Here is a 17,663-nt window from a genome sequence, read left to right as displayed (position 1 = left end):
GCGGGAAGCAGAGAGCAGAGAAGGCTTTAGCTCGCTTTCTCGTTTCTAGCCAGTCTGAGACCCCAGCCTATGGACTGGTGCCGCCTACACACAGCGTGGGTTGTGGGTCTTCCTACCTCAGTTAAATTCAATCAGATAACCCCTCATCGATATGCCCAGAGACTTGTCTCTTGAATGGTTCTGGATTTTGTAACTTGACAATCCATAGTAACCTTCACACTAGATGTGATCTGTGCTCTGCTGCAGCACGTCTCAGTCCTAAGCTTGTACTATCCTCTCCATTAAATTGAGTGTGCCTCTGTAAAGGACTGAACTCCACGAGAGCAGAAGCCAAAGCATTCTTTCCCTATGGTAACACAGTGTTTTTGCATTATGGTAAATAGTAAAATGAAGGGCCGGGCATGGTGGCGCACGCCTTTAATCCCAGCGCTCGGGAGGCAGAGGCAGGTGGATCGCTGTGAGTTGGAGTCCACCCTGGTCTACAAAGCGAGTCCAGGATAGCCAAGGCTAACACAGAGAGACCCTGTCTCGGAAAAAAAAAAAAGTAAAATGATAAATTAATAAGTAGGTGAGTGGAATGGTGAAAAAGACCAAGGCCAAAGTCCTCTGAGGGAATAATTTATTGTCCTTGTGAAAGTAACTCACCTTTCTCACAGGCATCCAGTCATGAGACTGGAAGAGCTATCCTGACTTCACGTTCCACTTGCGGGGATTTGGTCCTGGGTGTTTACCCATGACATTCTCTCCCTCTCTCTTTCCCTCTCTCTCCCTCTCTCTCCCTCTCTCTCCCTCCTTCCCTCTCCCTCCCTCCCCCTCCTTCTCTCTCTCTCTCTCTCTCTCTCTCTCTCTCTCTCTCTCTCTCTCTCTCTCTCTTCCGAGACAGGGTTTCTCTGTGTAGCCTTGGACGTCCTAGACTCACTTTGTAGACCAGGCTGGCCTCGAACTCACAGAGATCTGCCTGCCTCTGCCTCCTAAGTGCTGGGACTAAAGGCATATGCCACCACGCCCGGCCTCCCATGGCATTCTCAAAAGAGAGAAGGGCTTTGCCCCTTTAAGCAGAGATCAAAGCCGGGCATGAAGCTGCAGAGTGACGCAGAGAAGTCCGTCTAGCCTCCTGTCCGTGTGCCAGACGCATTCGCCTTTCCTTCCTTCTTGAATCAGGGGGAGGACGAAGGCTCCCGACACCGGGGCTCCGTGTTCTCCTTTTTCTGGCGGATGACACACTCTTTACTGGGTTAGAGCAGAGGTTCTGTAGACCTGGGCCAGCCTCCGACAGAGTCCACACTGGGACATGGCGAAATGAGAACAACGGGGGCAACATGGGGACTTTTTTATAAAGCTAAATTAATTCTGAGATTGCCCTACATTTTTCTGTGTCAGGCTGCCCTTTCTTTTATGAAACCAGGGTGACAGGAATTGATGATTTTTATGTCCTTGCTTGTCAAAATCACCCACTTAATTCTCTTGAAATTTGCTGGCCTAGGGGAGTGGCAGAGCTGGGGCTAAGGACGCAGGCTTGCTGGTTTCCAGATCCTAGCGCCCCTGGAGAGGATTCTACACAAGGGAGACCCGAGAATGGGCTGTAAAGTATTGGCAATGTGTCATGCAGAGGAGACACTTGCTCTTGCTAAATCCAATGCGGCAGCCTCAGACTGCAATGCTTCCACTGGGGTCAGCTGCCCTGGGGAGGCTGAAGTAGGTGAGTTCTCTGAGTTCCAGGTCAGCTGATCTACAGAGTGAGACTCTGTCTCAAACAAACAAGCAGACAGACAGACAGACAGACAGACAGACAGACAGACAGACGCAAAACAAAAACCAAACCAACTGATTGGTAGTTAAGTTCTTTACAGGCATGAGACTGCAGCAGGTCCCAGCCACGCCAGAGTTTACTGCTCTAACACGTGGGGACTCAGTATGGATCTTGGCCTTGGATTCAGACAGACCTGTTTTTTTGTTTGTTTGTTTGTTTGCTCTTTGTTTTTTGGTTTTGCTTTGTTTTTTGGTTTTTTCCAGTCAGGGTTTCTCTGTGTAGTCCTGGCTGTCATTGACTCACTTTGTAGACCAGGCTGGCCTCAAACTCACAGAGATCCACCTGCCTCTGTCTCCCCAAGTGCTGGGATTATAGGTGCGTGCCACCACGCCCTGCACTTATTTTAACACCAATTTCACCATTTTATTACATGTGTGATCGAGGGCAAATACATTTTCTGTTACTTAAAACAGATACAAAACCAGGCATTGGTGGTTCATGCCTTTAATCCCAGTACTTGGGAGGCAGAGGCAGGTGGGTCTCTATGAGTTCGAGGCCAGCCTGTATAGCCCAGCTGTCCTGTCTGAAAAAAAAAAAAAAACCAATAATTAAACAAATAAATAATATTGATTATTATTATATTATGATATATTAATAATATTACTTTATATGTTACAATAACAATTACAATAACATTATTACAAAAGCAATAAAATAAAATGGGAGGTCGACACCAGAGAAGTGGCTCAGCAATTAAGAGCTCTTCCAGAGGACATGGGTTTGAGTCCCAGTACCCACAGGGCAACTCACAACAAGCTGGAACTCCAGTTCCAAGGGATCCAAAGTCTTCTTCCAGCCTCTGCTGACACCAGGCGTCCATGCAGGCAAAACACCCATACACACAAAATAGAAAATAAAATAGAATTGGAGGTGGGCAGGGGCTGGGCGTGAGTGGTAGAGAGCTTTCCTAGCGCGCTTTGTTCTCTGAGTTGGATGGCGAGCGCTGATGAAATGAACCGGGCTAGAATGGACAGACACTGATGAGAAGGCTGACGGCCACAGGCTGGAGGGAGATATGATTAGTATGGGCCTAAGGAAGCTGAGCAAAATCAGGAGCAGCCCCTCATCTCTTCGCCCATTCACAACCCCATCAGACTGTCCACGCAACCTGTACTCATCCCTCCACTCAAACATCTGGCCACCCATCCAGATGTTCCAGGCAGAGAATAGGACAGGAATCACGGCCCTCATGGAATGGACGTCAAATAGGCCATGACTTAACGATCAAATCATGACACAAATAAGTGCAAAACTGTGACTGCATGTGCTGTAAATGAAAGGGAGAGCAGGGCATGGTGGTGGCACACACGTCTTTAATCCCAACACTGGGGAGGCAGAGGCAGGCAGATCTCTGAGTTCGAGGCCAGTCTGGTCTATAGAGTTCCCAGGCTATCCAAGGCTGCATGGAGGAACTCTGTCTCGGAAAAAGAAGGAGAAAGAGAGAGAGAGAGAGAGAGAGAGAGAGAGAGAGAGAGAGAGAGAGAGAGAGAGGAGCACTGGCTTCTCTTTCAGAAAACCCAGGTTCAATTCCCAGCACACACACGGCAGCTCATAACTGCCAGTTACTTAAGTCCCAGGGCCTCTTATGGCCACCTCAGGAACCAAGCATGTACACCCGTGCACAGATATACATGCTGGCAAAACACCCATATGCATAATAACGCCTTTTTTTTTTTTTAAGAGAGACACCGTGACAGGAGAACCTGTCCCAGGGCAAATTAACCTGGTCATAGAGGCTTTGGAGACTCTGTAAGGAAGTAACCATTGAACTCAGTGCTGAAGGGCAAGCAGGGTTAGCTAGAGTAATAGGGGTGGTGCTGGAGAACATTCTGGGGGAGAAGAAAGACCACGAGCAAAGGCAGGATGAAGTTGGGGGAGCAGAGAGGAGAAGAACATCTCAGCCATGCTAAAGAGCTTTGCTTTTACCCTTAGACTCTTTAAGCAATCAGAGGAGGGCATGATCAGGTTTGCAGTTTTAAGGTTTTTCTAGACTGTGGTTATGGGAGATGGCAGGCGGGGGTGGTGGGGGGTGCAGGGGTGACGTGGGATGTGCGCGCATAAAAGGCCAAAGCCTGAAGGAAGTCAAACGTGTAGTTGTTAAAAAAAAATATGCATAATGGAACCCGGGGCTAGTGAAGCAGTGGGGAAGAAGGTGAGTGCACGGTCTCAAGGACCACTTAGGAGATAAAATGGTCATGGCTGAGCAATGTATTCCAGGAAGGATGAGGGTGAGGGAGTTGCCTAGGATGACACCCAGGTTTCTGGATGGAGCTGTTGCCAGGCAACAGAGTGAGAGCCAGAAGGGAGTGGGGGTGGGGTGGGGGAGCCTAGGACACGATTTTTTTTCTCCTGCAGTTGTTATTAAGTCCGCGTTTGCAAAATGAAGGTGGTCAGGGTGTATGGCTCCCTGGTCGCTTACCAAGGAAGAAAGCCCCACCTTACGAAGGTTGCATGGTGCAGGCAAACAGGAGCTAAGGCTTAGGTCATGACTTTACTTTCTAGTAAGCTGTGTGACTTTAAAAGGTAGCGTCACTGCTCTGGGCATGACCTCTAGAATGAATGGCTGACTTAACCTGGAAACTTACAGGCATAATAGACTGTCCAGCCTTGCTGTGTCCACTGTCACTAGTAACGGGTCTGCTCCTTGGGAAGCTGTTTCTTACGGATTCATTTCGACTAGAGCATAAAGGCGCGACCACAGATGCCCATTTGCTCTCTCTGCCCATTTTACAGAGATGGTATCTGGATCAGAGCCTTGTCTCTGTCCTCCTGCACCTCCCCACGCCCCCAATGCTGCCCGTAGGAGGAGAAGTTAAGTCCTTTGCAAAGCCACAAAGCTGGAGAGCAAAGGAGCACTCTTTTGGAGTGAGTCCCGCGTTCCTTTTCTTCCTTGGGCCTGGAGTCTTTCTGCAGCCTACACAGCCTCTTCCTAGGTCAGCTGTGTAGGGCCGGGAAGAAGTGTGCGGACAGGCTAAGGTCATAGATACAGGTGTCTCTGAGCATGTGTGGGGTCTAAAGCATTGTCCTGCTTAAGCTGGAGTCATTCCTGACTCTTGGAAGATACCGTGTACCTCTGCTATGCTCCTGAATGTCCTTTTGGAAATGCAAGGTGAGGTTTGAGGAAAGAGGGGGCAGGTGGACCCTGAAAATTCAGCCTGCTCCCGTCCCCGCCCCTGAAAAGGAAAAAAAAAAAAGCATGAAAACACGGTTTGAACCTGCTGCTGAGGTTTCCATGGTGGCTCCACTCTGCCGCCCTTCCCATTGGCTAAGACCTGCTCTGGCTTCAACAGAGGCTCAGATACGGCTCTCTTTCCTGATTGGCCGGCTCCTGCTGCAGCGCCATGGCAACAGAGACAGAGGGACCAGTCTCTGCAGACTTGAGTCACCATCTACCTGGGGTGGGCTAAGATCTCTGGGGCTGCTTGTAGGAAGCAAAGGGGGGGACAGGAACAGGTAACCCCTAAGCGAGTTCGTAGTCAAGCGTTGAACTTTCCACACTGGCTGCTCAGGAGTTGAGGGGGCTGGTGGGCTCCTCCTCCTTCCATCTATTTTGTATCTTGCAGCGGCTGCTTACTCTGCCTTTTCTTTAGGGCTTTTATGCCCTGTAGGAGAAAAAACAAACCTCTGGCAGTGCCATAAGTGAAATCATTTGCTCAAATTCGTATAAACCGCAAGTCAGGATTTGAATTTAAATTGTCTTGCCTGACTGGCTTGAAAGGGTTATTGTGAGAGGATCCAGGGATCTTTTTTGTTTTTGTTTGTTTGTTTGTTGTTTTGGCTTTTTTTTTTTCGAGACAGGGTTTCTCTGTGTAGCCTGAAACTCACGCTGTAGGCCAGGCTGGCCTCGAACTCACAGAGATCCACCTGCCTGTGCCTCTCAAGTGCTGAGATTAAAGGCCTGTGCCACCACTGCCTGGCTGTCTTCATTAAACAAACAAACAAACAAACAAACAAAACCTAACCCACTTTTTATTTGTCAAACACCAAATACTTTTCAAAATATGCTCCCATCTAAAATATCCAACCATCTCAATAGCCCTAGGAGTTGTATCAGGCAAGGCTGAATTTTACACATAGACGTCGGAGCACAGAGGAGCCAGGAGACTTGCTTTGTGTCTCATAGCGCCAGAGTAGAACTGTCCACCATTCTGAACTCTTGTCAAGGCTGCATAACCAATGGTTGCCTTCTCTACCCCCCCGAGGCTCCGGGAAGCTGACAGGAAGGCTCATCTAGCCTGTCAGAGAAACCGATAGAATTAGGCAGCCTGAGCTGGGTTTAGTGACTCAACTCCGGATGCTGAGGCAGGAGAATTGCCATGGATTTGAGACCTAGTGAATTCTAGGCCAAACTAGGCTGCAGTGTAAGCCCCTGCCTCAGATTAAATAAATAAATAAAAATTAAAAGAAGAACAAAGTATAACTTTGGGGCAAGGAGTATCACTCAGTTCTGGTGTATGTTTGAGTCCCTGGGCTTGATTCCCCACCATAATTTTGTTTGGTTGGTTTTGGTTTTTCTAGACAGGGTTTGTGTGTGTGTGTGTGTGTGTGTGTGTGTGTGTGTGTGTGTGTGTGTGTGTAGCCTTGGCTGTCCTGGACTCACTATGTAGGCCAGGCTAGTCTAGAACTCACAAAGATCTGCCTACCTCTGCCTCCTCTAGTGCTTGGATTACAGCCATGGGCCACTGTGCCTGGCCCAGCATTATTTTTTAAGACAAGGTTTCTCCCTGTAGCCTTGGCTGACCTGGACTTCCTCTGTAGACCAAGCTTACTTCAAACTCAGGGATACACCTATCTCTGCCTGAGATTAAAGGCAAGACCCACCACACCTAGCAATTGGGTTTTTTAAAAGAGAGAGCTAGGCACCTGGACCTAGAGTCCCATACCTTAACCTTAGTCCCTTCCAGTCAACTCCTAAATGTGGCTCCGGTCCCCAAAAGAGTCCATGTTTAATTGCAAACCCTGCTCTGTTCCTCTTGAATATACTAGCTGGTGAAGAATTATTCCTGAGCACCCCTCCTGTCAGTTTAATTGCACATCTGAAGCTGTGGATGCTGAGCGGGCCTGACCTTACTGAATGCTCACCCACAGTCTCCGAGCTTCATGCTCTGTCTTCATGGTCTTAGCTATGGGAGCCTAGGAAGGTTAAGCAGTAAGCCCAAGGACACAGTCTTCAGATTTATTTAATGAGTGTGTTCTGCTTAGACGTACGTATGTGTGCTGTGTGTGCCTGCTGCCCTCAGAGGCCAGAGAGGGAGTGTCGGGTTCTCTGGAAATGGAGTTACATCCAGCTCTGAGCCTCCATGTGCATGCTGGGAACTGAGCCTCGGGTCTTTTGCAAGAGCAGTAAGTGCTTTTAACTGCTGAGCCATCTGTCCTGCCCTGGCACAGTCTTAAGCCAGGATTCCAAAAACAAGGGCGCTAGAGCTGGCCTTGGAGTGCTCTCCCTGCTCCCACAGAAAGCAGACAGCCGCTTTGTGCGTGCTCTGAGCTGAGCTCTGAGAGCCGATTGCCCTGTTCTTGGGTGTGTACTTTTCTTTACTGAAGCTGCAATTATGGGTCAGTTTCTTGGCACAGGAAACTGCAGGCTCTGAGGCCCGGCTTTGTGTAAAGGAATCTGAAGTAGTTGTTTCCCAAGGAGTGACTCAACATCCCCAACAGAAGGGCATGGGCAGTAGACACCGAGGAAAGAAACTCCCTTGAAACTCCCAAGAAACTTTCTTGGTTCAAATCTAAGCTGAAAGTAAGTATCCCTGCCGTTTTCTTTCTTTCCTAGGCAGCCTGGCTTCCTGAAGCCCTTGCCTTGGAGACAGAGGCCAGCCACTAGGCCCACTCTCCTGCCCTTCCCGGAGAGCTGGTTCTGAAGATGACCAGAGGACAAGCTCACACCTGCCGCTCTCCTCTCCTCAATGCCATACCAGCAAGGAGCAGACTCGCAGCTTTTCTACAACAACAGAAGCATCTTTCTTGTCCTCAACACCAAAGACACCCTCCAAGACACCGGGGAGATGGGGGGAACAGGCTGTGATAGGCCCTCCTTCCATAAAAACTGTAGCCTAGTGGAAGAGATGGATAATAAGTCCAGATGTGACTCCGTCAGGGTGTCAGATGCTGATAAAAGCCTTGGATTAGATGCGACAGAGAAAAGGAGAGTCACAGACTAGCAGTGTGTAGGGGTTGGAGGGAGGACAGGGGTGGTACAGATGGCCAGCTCCTGAAACGATATCTGGAAACAAGCAATTGACCGAATGGCTGTCATGTGGCCTTTCACCCCCAAGTTTCCTAGACCAGCCTTCTGTGGTAGTCCAGGAGTATCATTCCAGAAGATTGTGAGACCTGTGGAAGCCTCTGGTCATAAAGGGTGGGTTCTGTGACATTCAATCATCAAAGCAAGCCATAGGGCAGCCCGGATCCCGGGAGTGAATGGAGAAAGAGATGCAAGGGTTTTGTTTTGTTTTGTTTTTTCAAGACAGGTTTCTCTGTGTAGCCTTGACTGTCCTAGACTCACTTTGTAGACCAGGCTGGCCTCGAACTCACAGCGATCTGCCTGCCTCTGCCTCCCAAGTGCTGGGATTACAGGTGTGGGCCACCACCACCCGGCCTGCAAGATCTTTTTAACAATTTCATTTTTATTTTTATTTATGTGTGCCTATTTGTGTGCGAGTGTAGTGTGCCCTGGGAGGCTAGAAGAAGGGGGTCAGATCTCCTGGAGCTCCACGTACAGGAAGTTGTGAGCCAGACCTGAGTGACGGGAACCGAACTCCAGTCTTCTGCAAAAACACTCCTAAGCGCTGAGGCATCTCCAGCTCTGAGATGCCTGTTCTTGGTGCTGGGTAAGGGGGCATACCCCATATGAGACTCTCTGGGAATATTCCAGCCAGAGATATTGCAAACGCAAAGACCCCGAAAGCACAATGGAGTCTGTCGATCTGAGCCTTGAGCAATTCGCTGCTCCACTTCCCACTTCCTAGTCGGTGGAGTGGGAAGTGCAGGTGCCTCTCTGCTCACTCTTACAGAATGTAAGAGGCTTCAAAAGCACACAGGAAGTTAAATCGGGGAGGGGGCTCTCTGACCCCTGTAAGGTCTATAAGATGCCCTTTGGGAAGGTTTAGGATTTGGGTTGTAGGCTCTTGGCTGGGCATCCTCCAGTGTTTGTTGGGGGCCACCTGGCAACAAAACAACAGTGCTCAGCAGCCAGGGTCACAGGAGGAGTCTGGGGGTGGGAGACCTTGCTGAGCTTGCGGATCTGGATGGTGACCAAGAAGGAAAAAGCTGGGGATATTACGCTGCCCAGGAAAGGCCTGGAGGAGATGAGAGTCCAGGGCCAAGGAAGGAGCTTTTAAGGGCATAGATTTGCCAGAAGGAAAGGAAGCCATTGCCAGGCAAAGTGCCAGGGGCTGTTTGTCAGTTTCCTACTTTTTACCAAGTAAACACAGACACCAGAAACCGCTTAAGGCACCATGGGGACCCGGAGGAGGTGGCAGCGCTGGAGAATGCTGGGGGCTTCCAGGAGGAAGCAAGGTTGATGCTTCAGAGGCCTAAAGGATGAGTCAGGCCAAGCACTGGAGGTAGCAGGCGAAACAGGCGCTAGCAAAGGCTTACCATGGAAGGGAAAGTGTCTTCTAAGAGGCCAGAGGGGAAGGAACGTTTAGGATTTTCCAAGTTCTCTAAAGCAGAGAGTCCAGATGAAGGGTGTGATGAGCTTGGCGCCACCTTAAGACCCCGGTCTTCTTCTCTGAGGGCACTAGGCACAGAGTGGCTGGGGTTAGCAAATCCAGGCTGTACTATGAAATGTTCAGGCGAAGGATGACGTCTTTCATTATGGACATGCACATAAGTATTCGGGTCATTCTTGAGCTGAAGTGCCTTCTGTTATCATTAAGCATGAGATGCCACACAACCAACATGATAAGGAGAGGTTTATTATAGAAGCCTGGGGAGAGAGGGGGAGGAGAGTTAGTGGCCCTGAGTGGGCCTTGAGGGTAGAGAGACAGACAGAGACTGGAGGGGGGTGGGGTGGGAAGAAGGGCCCCTTAGGGACAGTGCAAGAGAGGTATGAGGAGTGCAAGAACAAGATGAAGGGGCAGGTTTGTCCTTTTTATGCTGGGCCATTAGAAGCATGGCAGGTGATGGTGTCAGAGGTTGCTAAGCAACCTAAGGGCAGGCAGTTTACATACCAACACCTTCTAAGATCAGCTGACCCTCACCTCCTGCGTCCTCTTTTGTGTCCCTCTGTCTCTCTGTAGGATCACAGAGTGGCTTTAAGCATCAAGATGATGTGGTCAGACTTTAGGTAGGGATTTGTGGGAAAATACACCAGAAGGGGATGGCGGGGGTGGGGGTGGGGGTGGGGGGCTGGTGAGGTTTCTACTACTGTCCCAGCCCCCAGAGGAAATGTCATTGTGCCTGTGAACTCATCTGCCTTTCCCACCAGGCGGATGGCCATGAATAAACCTGTCAGCTGGCAAAGCCCTGGGGGACTGCTGATCTAGCCAGCCCCAGCTCTGCGTGTGGACATCTGGACTACATGGCTTCCTTGACCCTCAGCATCCTCATCTTTAAAACGAAGGGGTCAGATGATGAGGGCACGTCCATCATGGGCTCTCTGCCGTCCTCTGATACCCCTCCCGGCATAGGACCACGATGATGAAGACATTTGCCTTCACGTTCCCTTTTCTCCTGTCTTGTGCTGCTGTTCCCCTGGTCACTGGGTCCACCAAGGGCCCCTTCACATCTTGCGTGGAAGAGGAGGCTCCACACTGGCGGGCTGGCCCATTTGTGCTAGCAAATCTTCTGCATTCCTTGCCTTAACTATTGCAGCAGCTCTGAATGTGCTAGATCCCTTCCTCACATAGCAGCAAACTGAGGCTCTGATCAGGTGACTGTGCAGGGGGTTCTGACTGGCGCCAACACTCTACCGGTCCCACTGTGTCTGAGGGAAACTTCCCCAGGAGCTCCTAATCCTCCGTTTATTTAGGCCGTGGGCTCAGTCAGCAGTCCTGTTGTCCCACTGCAGGCCACATGCTGCCCTGGCTCTTTCAGAATTAAGCCAGGGACTAAGATAGCCCAGCGCCAATGCTCATCTGCCAGTCTTTGTGGCTCAGGAAGCCCTTTCCCATCCGTGCCCTCCCCGTGGCTCCACAGAGCCGAGACATAGTCCCTCCCAGTTCTTCTCGCCTGCATCTCTGCTGCAGTAAAGCCACATTAAATATTAACGGGGCAGCTCCTGGCACCACAGTGACGTCAATTCCTGCTTGGTGAGGGCTGCGGCTGCCTTCCCAAGGTGAAGCGGTGACCGGAATTCAGATAGCTTCAGTGGCGTCCCAGGGGCGGGGGGGGGGGGGGGGGCTCGCTGTCGGGCCTTGGAGGAGATACTGCTAATGTAAGGCATGGCAGAAATCCAGAGCTTTCTCTGCTGCCTGGCCCATTGCATTCTGCTCCGGCATGGTGAATTCCATCATCTGGGAAGTATTTGCTGAACACCTGCTATCTGCCCAACGCGGCATTGTGCTCCGGGGATGCAACCGCAGCACGACAAGGGCTTCACATCACGGAGCTACCCTTGCGGTAGGGAAAAGAGAGAAAGCCCCCACTGTAGGACACGACGGATACCCACCCAGGCCTGACATCAACGGACACTTCCAAAGGGAGCTAGTTGATGCTGAAACCTGATGAAGGAGGGGTCTGAGGGAGGGAGGATAAGGCAGAGTGAACTGGACTAGAGTGCAGAGTCTGGTTCCCACCCTCTCTAGCCATTTATCTGTGAATTGGATTTTCGCTTCTGGGTTGCTGTGGAGGGTGACAGAACCCGCTGCTAGTGATAACGTAGCCCCCCCCCGCCCCCCCCCCCACAGTGAGATAGGAAGGGAGAACAGCTCCCAGGACTGCCCTGTTCCTGTACATCTGTCACATTAGCATGCCAGAGGCTGAGAGAGGAGGATCAACTTCTGCCACACAGCAAGATCCTATCTCAAAAACAACAGCCCCCCACCCCGCCCCATACCGAAAAGAAGATAGCTCCTAGCCTTTGTATGATCTCTTCCCCCTCACTTACCCACTTTTTTTTTTCTGAGCAGAGAAACAGGCTTGGAGAGGTGACCTGACAGGACCAGGGCCACACAGGGGAGTCGCCCGGACACACGACTTTTGGCTTTTGCATACTTTAGCCACAGGAAACCCTGGTCAAGAGTTGTTACAGTCAAACCTGATGCCTCAACAACTGGTAACAGTGAAAAGCAGAGAAAAGAATTGCACAGTATGGACACTTTGGGAAGAGGGTCAGAGTGAAATATAGTGACCCCCCACCCCCTGGTCACGTCCTTGGGGCCCTGATCTAAGGTTTAGTGTAAATACAGGGCAAAAGGGTATCCATAACGGAGCAGTCCTGGTCAGGGCACCTAAGCTCCGGGCTCTTCCGGGTGGTGGTCTGAGGAGACAAGAACAGCATGCTATCTCCTCCTGGACACAGACCCTTCCTCTGGCTGCTAGCGGGCATTACCAGGCCTTTTCCTTCTCCTGGGAATCCTGAGGAAAGTCTGATTGGGGGGGGGGTATTGTTTTTTAATAGTCTGATAGCCAACGGGAGAAGCTACCAGTGTCTCTCTTTAGAATATCTTAACTCTGTGGCTGAACAGATGGCTCGGTGGCTAAGAGTCCTTGCTGCTGAAGTACGTGTGTAGTCCTCAGCACCCACGTCTGGGAAGCTCAAGAGTACTGCAACTCTGGCTGCTGGGGATCTGATGCCTCTGGCCTGCTTTAGACATATGTGTGTGTTTTCATGCACACATATACAAAATTGAAAATAAATTTATTGTAGAGCGTCTTAGCCTGGTGTGGTGGTGGCACACACTTTTAACCCCAGCACTTGGGAGGCAGAAGCAAGTGGATCTCTACGAGTTGGATGCCAGCCTGGTGTACATAGCAAATTCCAAGCCAGCTAGGGAAGCATACCTAGGCAACACAGTGAGACCCTGACTAAACAAACAAAACTCAAAATGAGACAAAAAGATGAGGAACAAGTTTTTTTTTTTTAATTTAAAGATTTCATTTATTTCATGTATGAATGCTCTATCTGCATGTGCCCCTGCAGGCCAGATGAGGGCATCAGATCCCATTACAGATGGCTGTGAGCCACCATGTAGTTGCTGGGAATTGAACTCATGACCTTTGGAAGAGCAGACAGTGTTCTTATCCACTGAGTCATTTCTCCAGCCCAGAGGAACAAGTTTGAAAGGGTCAAATGGGATAGGAACAAGGCCATAAAGTTACTGGTGGGGGATGGGGAGGGTGTCAGGGCGAAGAGCCAAGACCAGCAGCTGCAGAAACAACCATCTTTCAGCCATTTATTCTTGGAGTACGATAGCAAGCTGATCTGTCTTCAGTATCTTTTGTTTGTTTTTTAAAGACAGGGTTACCCTGTATAGCCTTGGCTGTCCTGGAACTCCCTTTGTAGACCAGGCTGGCCTGGAACTCAGAGATCCACCTGTCTCTGCCTCCTGAGTGCTGAGATTAAAGGTGTGCTAGGTTTCCTTAGCTGCTGGGGAAGAGCCGAGATTGGCGGTGAGGTCTAGTAACTCTGTTTTAAAGCCACTGAAGTGGAGCCGGGCATGGTGGCGCACGCCTTTAATCCCAGCGCTCGGGAGGCAGAGGCAGGTGGATGTCTGTGAGTTCGAGGCCATCCTAGTCTACAAAGTGAGTCCAGGACAGCCAAGGCTACAGAGAAACCCTGTCTCGAAAAACCAACCAACCAACCAACTAACCAACCAACCAACCAACCAACCACCAACCAACCAACCAACCAGACAAAAAAAACCTTTATAGGGCTAGAGAGATAGCTCAGAGGTTAAGAGCACTGCCTGTTCTTTCAAAGGTCCTGAGTTCAATTCCCAGCAACCACATGGTGGCTCACAGCCATCTATAATGAGATCCAGTGCCCTCTTCTGGCCTGCTGGCTCACATGCAGGCAGAATACTATATAATCAACCAATCAATTTTTTAAAAAATCTTTTAAAAATATTTTTTGTTTATTTATTATGTATACTGTGCACATCAGATCACATTACAGATGGTTGTGAGCCACCATGTGGTTGCTGTGAATTGAACTCAGGACCTCTGGAAGAGCAGTCAGTGCTCTTAACCGCTGAGCCATCTCTCCAGCCCAACCAATCAATCTTAAGAAAGAAAAAAACCTAAAGCCACTGAAGCTGGCCAGCTCAGCCTGAGAGCCCTGTTCCCACCCTCAGCCCCCTCCTCGCTCCTTTAGTCTTGTTTTCTTCCTCCACTCACCCTCTCTTTTATCTTCCACTCAACTGCCAACTAGTCAATGAAATGACTTTATTTCCCCACTGGGGTATGTGTGACAGGCAGTGACCCTGGCCTCTTGTAAAGAGGGCTCTAGTATAGGAATTAAAAGAAAAAGAGGTTAAAAAAAAAAAAAAAGACAGGCCTTACAATGTAACACAGGTTGGCTTCAAATTTGTCTCTTGTCCGTGTCTCAAGTGCTATGATTACAGGTCTCTGCTACCATGCCTGTTATTTCTTCAGAAGATTTATTTTTATTATTTTAACTTAAGTGTAGGAGTGTATGTATGTCTGTGGGCATGTGCGCTTGAGTTCAGATGTCTGTGAAGGCCTCAGGTGCCTTGGACCTGGAGTTGCAGGTGGTTCTAAGCTGATGGCGGGGTTGGGAACCAAACTCTGGTCCTCTCAAGGCGCTCTCAACCGCTGAGCCCTCTCCCCAGCGTCCTGCAAGAGTACTTCTTGTTGGAGAAACAGGGTAGGTGCTTTGAAGGAGGTAGGACTTGCAGGGTGGAAAACATGGGGTATGCCTTTAAACCTTACACTTGGGAAGCAAAGGATTACAAGCTCAAAAGGTTGAGGTCAGCCTGAGCTATGTAGAGAGAACATGTCCCAAAGGGGGGAGCGGGACTAAAGAAACAGGGCAGCTTGGAAGGATAGATAAGGACATTTTAGTGGGTAGAAATTTGTGGGCAGAGTCTGGGAACATGGTGTGCCCAAGATGTCCAGGGAGTGAGTAATGAGTTTTAAAAGCGGCTTCAGGCTCACGGTGTGAACAGCTAGGTGGAAACTCTGCTGTGAGTCGCAAAGGCTCCTTCCCATGTGCCCTGTGCTGCCGAGCAACCTCCCACCTCACCCTGGGGCTCAGCCTTCTGCTGTGGCCTTGGCCTTCCCAGGTTGCGTTGTTTCCTGAGTCAGGGCTGGTCCACGGCCTTCATCTGGAAGAAGCCAGAAGGCTGTAACAGTCTGTTTGCCTCCTACTAACATCCTGGGGAGGAAAAGATTTTTTTTTATAGCACAGTTGCCTGGCAGAGAACCTTGGCAAAGACTCAGTGACCCTCTCCTTTACTTCCCGGGGAACCATTTAAGGAGCATTTGACAGTTACAATCTCAGTCCAGTGCTCAGAAGACCCTCAGGTCAGGGGCGGTGGTGCAGACGGGTCTGGAACCAGGTTCCTTACTGTGCTGAAGTTGGCAAGCCAACCACTTGTCTGGCCTCCTTCCTCTCACTTTCCCCTCCAGTTTTTCCAGACCAGGTTTCTCTGTATAGCCTTGGCTATCCTGGACTTGCTTTGTAGACCAGGCTGGCCTGGAACTCACAGAGATCCACCTGCCTCTGCCTCCGGAGTGCTGGGGTTAAAGGTGTGCGCCACCACATGCCGGCCCTCCTTTTACTTTTACAATGGAAAGGACACTGACTTCACCTTAGCTAAATGGGAGTGTATGGCAAACTGCTGCCTCGTGGCCTGCTAAGGAATAGGAAATAGTGTCATAATATATATAAAGAAAGGACTGCATACCATGCAATAGGTCTGATACAAGTAGGTTTATTTGAGATAAGGGAAGGGGAGAGGTGTTAGGGCCTGAGTGAGCCATGAGGGCGGGGAGACGGAGAGGGAGAGACAGAGAGACAGTGGGAGAGCACAGGAGAGAGAGGAGGAGGTGAAAGAGAGAGAGAAAAAAAAGGCTGGTGGGTCCTTTTTATCTGGCACACACCTGGACCTCACCTGGCACACATGTGTCGGTGGTAGGTGATGATGTGAGAGGTTGCTAGGCAACCTAGAAGCAGGCTAGTAGGAATGCCTAACAAATAGGAATTTGTCTCATCAATATGGTCTCAAGCTTGTATTTATTTAGAGACAGAATCTCCCTTATTATTTAGCTCTGGCTGTTCTGGAACTCTCTGTTGACCAGTTTGTCTCCAGACTCAGAGACTCCCCTGCCTCTTCCTCTAGCACTCTGGGGTTAAAGGTGTGTACCACCATGCCTGGCTTTATTTGTTTGGAGTGCTGGCAATTTAAACCTAGAGTCTCACACATGCTTCACAGGTGTTCAGCCATTAAATTACAAACTATGTTAGCCCAACACCTGTCTGTAGGAGTGGCTCTGGTTTTACATCATGCTGTTTGATTTTCCAACGCCCCAGTCCTTCAGAGCTACGAGACCAAAGAACAGATCCATCCACCCAGTAAGATCTCCATGTTATTTATAGGAAATCCTAAGCGTCAATGACAATGCAACAGCCTCCTCAGACCTGCCCCTAGCTCTTTTCCCAGCCCTAGACAGTCTCTTCTACCGGCCAGCCTCACAGGAACCACATAGAGAGGAATGAGGCAATTACCCAGGAACATTAAATGAAAGGATCTATATAAAGTTCTAGGCCAGAAACAAAAGTTGGATGGGTGTGGTCACACCTGCCTTTAATCCCAGTGCTTGGGCGGAGGAGCAGATGGTTGAGGTTTATCAGGAACCCGTCTCAAGAGGTTAAAAGAGAAACACAAGTTCAAGGTGGGCAACTCCACACATGGGAGGCTGGCTGAGCCAGGAAAATTGGGAGTTTGAGGCCAGCCAGACTACATAGTGAGTTTGAGGCCAGCCCATTAGCAAAGGCCCTATCTCAAAACAAAAGTCCCCTGACCTCGTGTGGAACTGAAGCAAAGGCTCCTTCCCCTCTCTCCTCCCAGAGCCCAAGCTCCCAGCAGGCCTGAGGGAGGAGAGGGTGGCGGTGCACGCTGGTTCTGAGTGCAGCAGTTTGAAGCAGCAGCTCACAGACAGCAGCTAGCAGAAGACTTTAGCACTCTTTTTGTGTTATTTTGGCTTTTTGAGACAGAGTTTTTCTGTGGAGCTTTGGCTGTCCTGGAACTTACTCTGTAGACCAGCCTGGCCTCGAACTCACATTGATTCGCCTACCTCTGCTTCCCGGAGTGCTGGGATTACGGGCGGGTGCCATCATGCCCTGCTCATTTTAGCACATCTAAATGCCAAATGCAGCCTTGGGTGCTGCACTGCTTCCAAGCCAGGCTCTGAAAGGGGGAAGGCTTGGGATGGTTGTGAAAGCTGTGGTTCACCCCTCAGGCTGGTTGCGGAAAGCGGATGGGGAAGCTTCGATGGTAGATAGCTCACTCGTCTAGGTCTCAGCTTCCTTCAGTAAAAGGGTAACAAGCTTTCTCCAAGCAGGGACTGAGAGACAATATCTGAGGCTAAAGGGATTGATAAGCTCTAGCCTTTGATGTTGCTACGGACAGTGGTAACTATATCACTGGCTGAGGAACCAGAAAAGTCACCTTGGCAGCAAGGAGTCCTATCTTGTTGCCACTGACTCAAGATGGTAACCATGCCAACAGTGTGACTGCCACCTCTCTGGAACAATACCAGGTCTTTTCTGTATTTTGTCCTTTGGTGTCCAGACATCTCAGGCAGTTCAGAGTGTACCAGAATATCTGATATTGGGAGGGGAGGAACAAAACAAAATAAAACAAAACAAAACAAAAAAAACCCACCACCACCATCACCACAACAAAAACAAAACAAAACAAAAACCAAAAAAAAAAAAAAAAGA

Source organism: Acomys minous (genome assembly GCF_964271855.1).
Source record: "Acomys minous genome assembly, chromosome: 10".
Taxonomy (NCBI): Eukaryota; Metazoa; Chordata; class Mammalia; order Rodentia; family Muridae; genus Acomys; species Acomys minous.
This window is presented reverse-complemented; position numbering follows the sequence as displayed.